Source organism: Lissotriton vulgaris, chromosome 3_1, assembly GCF_964263255.1.
Source record: "Lissotriton vulgaris chromosome 3_1, aLisVul1.2, whole genome shotgun sequence".
NCBI lineage: Eukaryota > Metazoa > Chordata > Amphibia > Caudata > Salamandridae > Lissotriton > Lissotriton vulgaris.
The window spans coordinates 1,622,651,122-1,622,663,291 of NC_141689.1; positions in this window are offsets into that span (position 1 = coordinate 1,622,651,122).

The following is a 12,170-nucleotide window of genomic DNA, read 5'->3' on the forward strand; positions in this document are numbered from 1 at the left end:
TTTTTATTCAAGAAACCATAAAACAACTTGCACCCATCCCCAATTTACTACTGTCTAGTCTAAGCTCCATTTTCATTTATTCAAATTTATTTTTGTTCAGTATTATATAGTGCAAACTTAGCCAAAGGGTATTAGAGCACTTTATATGAGCAACAAATTACATTATACTTTTTGGGGGAGAAAGGGCCTAATTTAGAATTTGTGATGAATACCTGTCAGCATTATTAAGTTGTCATAGGATATAATACACTTTTAATAAGGTGGGCGCATAATGGAGTAATCCATCCACCAAACTCTAATCACAGAATAGTGAACCAGGGAAGGGATAAACACCTGGTTTCCAATTTCCAGGTTTGAGAACTCTGGCCCTTAGACCCCCATCCCCTCCCAATATAACTACTCACTACTATCTGATACATATCCTTTCTGCTTTAAAAGCATGGTGGCCCTTACGAAACTTACAACTGACCCTACTTTTCCTAACTACTATCCAGAATCTCTACTTCTTTAACATACTTGGACCTTTAATATTCAACAATCTGGCCCCATTACCAGCAGTCTGCTCATCCCCTCTTAATTTTGGTCATGTATCCTACACTTCAACAAAAACCTTCCTTACACACTTCATCATCTTGATTCATCACAATTAGTTCTCGACTTTTCTAATGCTCTGAGTTCTTTCTGTCATTTTTTATACCATTGACCACCCTACCATGCCCACTACCTTTTCCACCATTGACATTACTAACTCTGTTCTTGACTTGTTCTCCTTATAACTCTCTAACTAGTCTTTTCACCATGGACTGGAAATTTGTTAGACCCCCACCCCACTACTGATCACTGCTCCCCCTCAAGGTTCTGTATTTCTCACTCTACACCACTTCACTAGGAGATACAATTTCCTTGTTTGGATTAACATACTTCTTGTATCGGGATGACAAACAAGTTTCTTCTCCCTCTAAACCACTGTTCCCTTCTGCAATCTTGGATAGTAGACTGCTTTGCTGAATTTCATTGTTGTATTGCTTTTAACACCTTTATGCTTCTCCCACTCATTATTCACCTCTTGCTGAGCACGCTCCTTTTTACCTCACTGGCCAGATACCTAAGAGTACTCTTCAGCTCCTCATGTTGAGGGACACTTTCATTACCTCAACTGCAACTAGATATCAACTCTTATATATGCACACAGGCTTCTTCCTCCAATCCATTTCCACACTTCAAAAACACTTATCAACTCACTGGTTATTGACAAGATGGACTGTTCTAGTCATTTGGTCAGGCACCCTTTTCAAAGTTATACATAGGAAGCACATATGTTTGAATTTCTATGGTTGAAGTGCGAGGTGTCTACAAAGGATTTTATTTTTGAACTGAGTACATGTAATTTAGAAAAATATCACTTTCAGGATTCGTACATCAACCATTTACCTCGCCCAAGCCTACAAGGGTTTATTGGGTTTCCATATATATACTATTATTGAATCTCTATGGAGCACTTCAAAGTGGGATCAAAGGTGTATCACTCATTTGCTCCCCTTGGCAAAGTCTAAACCTTGCCACTAGTGTACTTTTCAATCTTTACAAAAAGGTCACTGCTTCATCACACCAACATTATGCTGGGTGACTCTCTGTTGAGCACAGAGCCCTCTGCAAATTCCTAACTCTGGTCTTGAAAACCATTTATGGGTCAGCCCAACAGTAACTTACAGAGGTTGTTTCCCTGTATGTCCCCTCACGCTACGTAAGATCAATCAACCAGCAGCTCCTTACAACACGAAAACCACTATGTGCCACATCTAAATTCTGATTCTTTCCTGTCTTGAACCCAATCATTGGATTGCTTACCAGCTGAACAGTAGGGCCAACCCTTCATTACAGGGCTTTAAATGTAAACTGAAAACACATCTCTTGAAACTGGAAGACAACATAGACTATGTGTTTTCTATGCAAGGCCCTACACTGAGCTTTTTTCTGTTGTGCTTGTGTACACTTTGCTGTACAGTTTTCTATGTCCCTGTTTCTGTTGTTGTTCTTACTTTCCAAACAACAGCTTATTTTATATTTCCCTGTACTGCCTCATTGGTTTATGCGACTCTACCCAATTATTGGTCTATGTGCAGGATGTCTACCTATATATACATATATATATATATTTATATTAGACATCCTTCCTCCCTACGCCGCGCTCTTTAATCCGACCCTGGTCCAAACTACCCGTAGAGAAATGGATACAAGAACTGAACAGATCACAACCCAGTCCCACCACAGACCCCACGATAAACAACAGAAACTTCCACAGCTGGATTGAGGGGTCTCTCAACCTGGTGCTCCCTAAAGTCTCAACCCAAAAGAAAACGGGTTCCAACCGTTCTCTATGGTACACACCTAAACTGCGTACCCTAAGGCAGCATTGCCAAAAAGCAGAGAGAAAATGGAGGAGAGACTTCTCCCCCAACTAAAAAGCGAGAATATAAATCAAACCTACGTCATTACAAATCAGAAATTAAAACTGCACAGGCCTCCTTTTACAAGGGAAAGATTTTAGCAGCCAGTAAGACCCCCCAAGAAATATTCCACATCCCCACTAAACTAATGAAGAATCCTGGCCCCGTGGCACCCCCAGACTCCTCTAACCACCGCTGCACTGAATTGGCGAATTTCTTTCATTCTAAAATTCAGGACATCCTCACTCAAATTCCTCAAAACGTCCCGATCAACCCTCACAGGCACATGACAAACCAGAACTAAGGTCTATCCCGCCTTGAACTCATGATTCCTCCCCACCCTACAATCCTTAAAAAGTGGCTCCCCCGAGACCCTGCTCCCCCCAATATCCTGTCACTGCCTGGACCCGCCATTGACCCTATGGCTATTGAACTAATTAATACCTCCCCCAACTCTGGTACAGTTCCTACCGAGTGGAAAAAAGCAATGGTCCGTGCCCTGTTGAAAAAACCTAATCTAGACCCCACAGATTTGGCCAACTTCTGACCCATTTCTCTCCTGCATCAGTAAAATAACAGAAAAAACACACTAACCCTGCCCTAAGACAAACTTAAGACAAAATCCTAACTTCTGTGAATACCAAAAGTAGTAAGTGCATTCTGTGAATGCGAAAAGTAGTAAGTGCATTCTGTGAATACCAAAATAGTAGTAAGTTCAGGATTGACTCTTAAGTTCATTCTGTGAATCGGGCCCTATGTTTTTTTCAGTGAATTTCAAAGGTTTTTTAATTGAAAATTCCAAACTGAACAGGCCTCAAACCTATGGTTTTTCAGTGAATATATATATATATATATATATATATATATATATATATATATATATATATATATTCACTGAAAAAACCATAGGTTATAGACCATATATAGTTAGGAATTCGCATTTACAAAACCTTATTTTACTCACACAAAACCATTGAAATTCCATATATAGTTAGTTGCACTAACTATATATCGCGCACCCGCAATCCACTGCTGATGATGTCACATATTACATCATTCATGACATGGTCAGTGACATCACTGATGACATCACTGATGACATCTCAAATGACATCACTGATGACATCTCAAATGACATCACTGATGACATCACTGATGACATCTCATTTGACATTACTGATCACATCACTGATGATATCATTCATGTGATAATACCATGAACCTCTTCAGACTCTAATATAACCTTAGATACAATCAGTGTAAACAGACACTCACAGACTGTCACTCATCCATGGAGTTACTCACACACCTAGTCAGTCATGCAAAGAATCAATCACACCTCCATTTCCTCAACTATACAGTTATACAAACTTTACTTATTCAAACATATACTAACACATATTTACTCTCTTATACAATCCCTGATACAAGTTCACAATGATCCATACAGCCACTCACACATTTACTGGCTCTTATGCACAGTTATTTATATATGTCAACTCTCACATGTACTGTGTTTTACATATGTACTTACTTTGACATGTAGCACTGAGATATCCATTCACTCACCAATACACTCATGCACACAGTCAACCGCCCATACAGCTGTTTCCACATGTACTTTTGAAACCATACATCTAGTGAATCAACTGCTCACACATTTATGCACAGAGTCATACACCTCCCAGCCACCCACACACACACTCAGTCTCCCATACAAATACTTGGGCAACCAATCAATAACCCATATAGTTACTCATATAGCTACTTATCAACACATGCAACAGTTTACAGAACAACAGACATAATGATGCACAAATTAAGACCGTTTAGTCACTAACCCATGCACTCAGTGAGACACATTTAATCACTCACTCATACAGTCAGTCATGCACCTACTAAATCCTTCATCCAGACACTTATACATCCACTCATTCTTCAATATGTAAGACATATTTTAACTTTACAGAAACATACAGTCACTGGATGTTGTCATCAGTGATGTCATCAGTGATGTCATTTGAGATGTCATCAGTGATGTCACTGACCATGTCATGAATGATGTAATATGTGACATCATCAGCAGTGGATTGCGGGTGCGCAATATATAGTTAGTGCAACTAACTATATATGGAATTTCAATGGTTTTGTGTGAGTAAAATAAGGTTTTGTAAATGCAAATTCCTAACTATATATGGTCTATAACCTATGGTTTTTTCAGTGAATTTTCAAGGTTTTGTAAATGCGAATTCCTAACTATATATGGTCTATAACCTATGGTTTTTTCAGTGAATTTTCAAGGTTTTGTAAATGCTAATTCCTAACTATATATGGTCTATAGCCTATGGTTTTTTCAGTGAATATATATATATACATACATATATAAACATATATCATCTGTATATCTATATAAATACAAACATAAATGCATGCATACATATACTTATATGCATACAGATGCATGTTATTTACATGAAAGTTGAAAAAACACTAATAAAAGCAAAGCTAAAAAGCCACCTCATTACAAACAGAATGGCTTTAACTTAAACGAGGGCGAGATCTATTGCATTTTCAATGCTTGTTTACTTTGGTTCCATCAAGAAGGCATTCAGATGTGTCACACATTTGCCATAAATTCTGAATGTTAGCACTCTAGTTGCACATTAGATCACTGTAGTAAAGCTACTGCTCACCAGGGACGTCTGCTGCTGGTATTCAAAGTGCATGTTTCAGTCTGCATGTCAGAATTTTTTTAATGAAATAGAAGAGGATTTGAGAAGTCACTCAAAATGATCCCTAATTTTTCTTTCTGAAGCACTAATCATACTTCCTATGGCAAAATTAACCCCCTCATGTTGTTCCTTTTTAAATTGAGTGTTTTCAGACTTTCCAATCAAGATGGCTTCTGGTGTGCCATACTTTTGTCATAAGTAAGACTGTTAGCGCTCTAGTTGTTCTTTAGAACACTCTGGGACGTCCTGTCATTGGGCTATACTTGGGGTACATCTGGGTGATATTTGGGCTACATTTAGGCTCTTTTGTCTCTTGTGGCCATCTTGGGAGACTGTATGTCAGAATTTTTTAATGAAATTGAAGAGGGTTTGAGAAGTCACTCAAAATGTGCCCTAATTTTTCTTTCTGCAGCACTAATCATAATTCATATGGCAAAATATACCCCCTCATTTTGTTCCTTTTTAAATTAAATGTTTTAAGAGTTACCACTTTATTCCAATCAAGATGGCTTCAGGTGTGCCATACTTTTGTAATAAGTAGGACTGTTAGCGCTCTAGTTGTTCTTTAGAACACTCTGGGACATTCTGTCATTGGGCTATACTTGGGCTACATCTGGGTGATATTTGGGCTACATTTGGGCTCTTTTGTCTCTGGTGGCCATTTTGGGAGACTGCATGTCAGAATTTTTTAATGAAATAGAAGAGGATTTGAAAAGTCACTCAAAATGTGCCCTAATTTTTCTTTCTGCAGCACTAATAATACCTTCTATTGCATAATATACCCCCTCATTTTGTTCCTTTTTAAATTAAATGTTTTAAGAGTTACCACTTTATTCCCATCACGATGGCTCCAGGTGTGCTATACCTTTGTAATAAGTAGGACTGTTAGCGCTCTAGTTGTTCTTTAGAACACTCTGGGACATTCTGTCATTGGGCTATACTTGGGCTACATCTGGGTGATATTTGGGCTACATTTGGGCTCTTTTGTCTCTGGTGGCCATTTTGGGAGACTGCATGTCAGAATGTTTTAATGAAATAGAAAAGGATTTGAGAAGTCACTCAAAATGTGCCCTAATTTTTCATTCTGCAGCACTAATCATACTTTCTATGGCAAAATATACCCCCTCATGTTGTTTCTTTTTAAATTAAATGTTTTAAGAGTTACCACTTTATTCCAATCAAGATGGCTTCAGGTGTGCCATACCTTTGTAATAAGTAGGACTGTTAGCGCTCTAGTTGTTCTTTAGAACACTCTGGGACATTCTGTCATTGGGCTATACTTGGGCTACATCTGGGTGATATTTGGGCTACATTTGGGCTCTTTTGTCTCTGGTGGCCATTTTGGGAGACTGCATGTCAGAATGTTTTAATGAAATAGAAAAGGATTTGAGAAGTCACTCAAAATGTGCCCTAATTTTTCATTCTGCAGCACTAATCATACTTTCTATGGCAAAATATACCCCCTCATGTAGTTTCTTTTTAAATTAAATGTTTTAAGAGTTACCACTTTATTCCAATCAAGATGGCTTCAGGTGTGCCATACCTTTGTAATAAGTAGGACTGTTAGCGCTCTAGTTGTTCTTTAGAACACTCTAGGAGGCTGCAGTAGAACACAAAGGAATCAACTGACAGTCTCTGTCCTTGTTGGATGTACATGTTTTACTGAGAATGTCAGACTTCATTTTCACATGACTGAGAAAGATAATGTGAATTTACAGAAAATATGCTTTCAGTTTAGCTTATAGATCCCCTTCCAAACCACTGTGGGAAAATCATGAGATATTAGTTTTCTTTCAAACAATATTCATGATATCACAGCAGAAGGTTTTTTCACATGGTAAAATCACCTTAGAACCCACCACAATTCCTAAAACGAGTATGGTACCATCAACAAATGATTTATAATGTAACTAAAGTCCTAAAACCCTCTATTAACTACAATGCTTTTTAATGAGGTGCTATCATGTATATTGGTCCCAAGATGGCTGCCAACACTTCTTGGATGAAGTGCTGACAGCCAATCAGATCAGATGTGTGGTTAGGCTCCGCCCAGATATATATCTTTTTTTGAACATAAATTACTCAAAATCCACTGGAGCACATATATTGAGACCTAGCAAAGGCACATCGGGCTAACAGTCCCTACAATTTTGCCAAGTTTCGTGCAAATCCATTCAGCCGTTCGAGCTAAAAGTGAGGCCAACCGCCCTATGGAAATTAACATGGGAAAAACGCGTTTTGGGACCCCCCTTTTTTCTCGGCCCCCCCTTGATGAAACCCCCCCAAATTGTCAGGGGCTGCTCAGAAACAAAATGTTCAATTTTCCTGAAAATTTCAGCCAATTCCGTCCACAAACGCCAAAGTTATTAGACATAGAATTTTCAAAAATCCCATAGAGAAAAAATCCTAACTATATATACCTACTGGCGACCGCCAGTAGGTAATATATATATATATATATATATATATATATATATATATATATATATATATATATATATATATATATATATATATATATATATATATATATATATATATATATATATATATATATATATACATATATATACATATATATATATATATATATATATATATATATATATATATATATATACATATTTATATATATATATATATATACATATATATATATATTTTTACATATATATTACCTACTGGCGGTCGCCAGTAGGTATATATAGTTAGGATTTTTTTCTTATGGGATTTCTGAAAATTCTATGTTGAATAACTTTGGCGTTTGTGGACGGAATTGGCTGAAATTCTCAGGAAAATGGCACATTTTCTTTCTGAGCAGTCCCCGAAAATTTGGGGGGGTTCGTCAAGGGGGGGCGAGAAAAAAGGGGGGTCCCAAAACGCGTTTTCCCCATTCATTTTTCCATAGGGCGGTTGGAATCACTTTTAGCTCGAACGGCTGAATGGATTTACACGAAACTTGGCAAAATTGTAGATTTGGTTTGCCCGACGTGCCTTTGCTATGTCTCAATATATGTGCTCCAGTGGATTTTGAGAAATTACCATTTTAAAAAACAGATATATCTGTGACAGCGTCCCGGTTAGCGCCCCGGTTCGCGTACCTGACACGTAATGGAACTTCGCGAGGAGAAGCGGATTGGCTCCCCGGTGACTGTCAATATTCTAAAGAGTTCGGAGTGGCCGCCATCTTGTGTCTCGGTAGGATCGAGATACAAGAGGTGGAAAAAACAAAGTGGGAAATGAGCATAAGGGGGCAGAGTACATCCTCCTTGACCCCCTAGGTTTGATGAGGGGGCTTTAAAAGGGCCCCGCGGGTCAAAAAAAAAAAATTATTATCGTTTTTTTTTGCGGGGGGAGCGCTCCGTACGCGCACCGGGAAGCGGTCTGGGGAGCGTACTATGGGGAAAAAAGAATGAAAGCGTAATATTGGGAAAATGGGATGGAAGAATGTTCAAATATTGTATGTGATTGTTCTTTTTTTTTACCAAGATGTAGGTACCAATGCAGAGTCTAAAAATAAAAATACACCGTTTTCTTTGTAAATATCTTGCATGTTGTTTCAGAAGTTATTGTGGTATATGGAATTCATAGCGTAGTCTGTCAGGAAAGCAGAAACACCAAGGAGGCAGGAGATGATAAAGAGATGTTAAATACACATTGGAGATAATATAGTGGGAGAAAGGAAGTAACTATGAGCAAACTTATTATGTAACACAAAAAAGTTGCACAGTATATTTAAAGTCTGATTTTACATTATAATAAATGTGCTACTAGTTTACAAAATACATATAAAAATGAATATTGTCTCGAACAATTTTTGAATTATTAAATAAAAATTTATTTTTCTGATTCGTTTTCAAAATTAAAAAGAACTTCTAATAATTCATTGTCAGATTTTTTTTCATTTTCAATTAGGAAATCTACTGATTCCACACATTGCAGACGTTCAAAGTCCCGTGATTCATCATAGAATTCAGAGTCAATTTCTGTATCTGTGTTGCTTCTTGCAACAATTTCCAAGTTAGTTTTGTTCTCTCCTTCCATTTTTGTGCTGTAAAACGAATTTTAAAAAAATATATCAGTACAGATAGGGCACTGTTGGGTTTAAGTACAGACAGGTAGTTTGTTTTTTTAAACAGTAATTTTATCTTTGGGCAGTGTATGGTATCAGACTGGAAGTAGAAATATAAAAAAATGTATGTGATAAAGCCTAACTTAATTCTTAATTATACAAGACAAGCCTAACTCCATCCATAACTAAAACAGAGATGTCTATCTTATTCTATAACTATTACAGAGGGATAGTATATAACTATCAGAAAATGTTTTCCTAATTAACTTAAAGTACAGACCATACTCCGGTTTTTAAAATATCATCTTACCAATCAAAAAGAAGTTTAAGTTCTCAGTTGAAATGCACTTGATATGTACTTCAGGAAGTAGTAGTCAAAATGGCTGTGTTTCTCTCTCTTTCTTTATATATATTCAGGTACATACCCAATCAAATGTCATAAAATAATAGAAGATATTGAAAGTAGCATTTTGATTGGTTGTCAATTCTAACACTTCATAAGTGTTTTTGTTAGGTAATTTACCTCAGGATATTTAGTCAGGCTTACAGCATAATTTTCTCAATGGAATTCCATCAAATTTGTGTAAATGGTAGGGACTGCTATTTAGTAGGTCCTATTCTATATTTGATGAATATGTCTGTAGTAGTTTTTCTGTAAATTACTTTCCCACCTTTTTTTATCAAGCGCTTACCGGTACGCTCCCCGGTACGTGAACCGGCAGCGTTACGGGAGTCCTCCATTTTCTGTATTGGTAGAATTGAGTCATAAGATGAAGGACAAAGAATGTACGGAATGGGTAGAAGGGGGCACGGTAGACACTTTGTGACCCTCTAGGTTTTCTGAGGGGGTATTAGGACGCTGATATATGCAAAAATTAAAAAATTAAATTTTTGAAAATTTCGCGGGGGGAGCGCACCGGTACGCGCACCGGTAAGCTAACCGGGGAGCGTACTTTGGTGAAGAAAAAATAAATAAAAAAAGATAAACGTTTTGAATGATTAGAGGTAGGGTAGCTCTGAAAAGAGCTATTGTGTTCTGTGGCTAATTTAGGTACCTACAAGTAGGTTCCAATGCACACTTTTAAATAAAGGACGAATATTCTATTCCCTTCATCGGAGAAGTGTACACCATCTCTTCTGTAGATTTGTTGAATGTTGGAACGCAAGTTATTGTTGTATATTAAACCCATTCCATAGTCTCTCATGTAAGCAGAAACAGATGTATTCACATGTTTCTGTGCTTTCTCAAATTGTGGAAAATAATTTATTTGACCACTTACATTTTTTTCTTTGATATACCAAGGCAGTTTGGGGAAAAAGTGTCATTTAAAAGAAGAATACATTTTACAGCTTTTGATATTTGCTATTAAAAAACCATTGAAATTCACTGAAAAACCATAGGTTATAGACCATATATAGTTAGGAATTAGCATTTACAAAACTTTGAAAATTCACTGAAAAAACCATAGGTTATAGACCATATATAGTTAGGGATTAGCATTTAAAAAACCTTATTTTACTCACACAAAACCATTGAAATTCGCATATATAGTTAGTTGCACTAACTATATATCGCGCACCCGCAATCCACTGCTGATGATGTCACATATTACATCATTCATGACATGGTCAGTGACATCACTGATGACATCACTGATGACATCATCCAGTGACTGTATGTTTCTGTAAAGTTAAAATATGTCTCACAAATTGAAGAATGAGTGGATGTATAAGTGTCTGGATGAAGGATTTAGTAGGTGCATGACTGACTGTATGAGAGAGTGATTAAATGTATCTCACTGAGTGCATGGGTTAGTGACTAAACTGTCTTAATTTGTGCATCATATATCTGTTGTTCTGTAAACTGCTGCATGTGTTGATCAGTAGCTATATGAGTAACTATATGGGTTATTGAGTGGTTGCCCAAGTATTTGTATGGGAGAGTGAGTGTGTGTGTGTGGGTGTCTGGGAGGTGTGTGACTCTGTGCATAGATGTGTGAACAGTTGATTCACTAGATGTATGGGTTCAAAACTGCATGTAGAAACAGCTGTATGGGTGGTTGACTGTGTGCATGAGTGTATTGGTGAGTGAATGGATATCTCAGTGCTACATTTCAAAGTAAGTACATATGTAAAACACAGTACATGTGAGAGTTGACATATATAAATTACTGTGTATAAGAGCCAGTGAATGTGTGAGTGGCTGCATGGATCATTGAAAACTTGTATCAGTGATTGTAAAAGAGAGTAAATATGTGTTAGAATATGTTTCAATAAGTAAGGTGTGTATAACTGTGTAGTTGAGGAAATGGAGGTGTGATTGATTCGTTGCACGACTGACTAGGTGCATGGGTACTCCATGGATGAGTGACAATCAGTGAGTGTCTGTTTACACTGAGTGTATCTAAGGTTATATTAGAGTCTGAAGAGTATGAAGGATGTAATCAGTGATGTTGTCAGTGATGTCATTTGAGTGGTCAACAGTGATGTCACTGACCATGTCATGAATGATGTAATATGTGACATCATCAGCAGTGGATTGCGGGTGCGCGATATATAGTTAGTGCAACTAACTATATATGCGAATTTCAATGGTTTTGTGTGAGTAAAATAGGGTTTTTTAAATGCTAATCCCTAACTATATATGGTCTATAACCTATGGTTTTTTTCAGTGAATATATTCATATATACATATATATATATATATATATATATATATATATATATATATATATATATATATATATATATATATATATATATATATATATATATATATATATATTCAATGAAAAAACCATTGGTTGTAGGCCATATATAGTTAGGGATTTGCATTTAGAAAACCTTATTTTACTCGCATAAAACCATTGAAATTCCATATATAGTTATAAGCGCTAACTATATATCGCGCACCCGCAA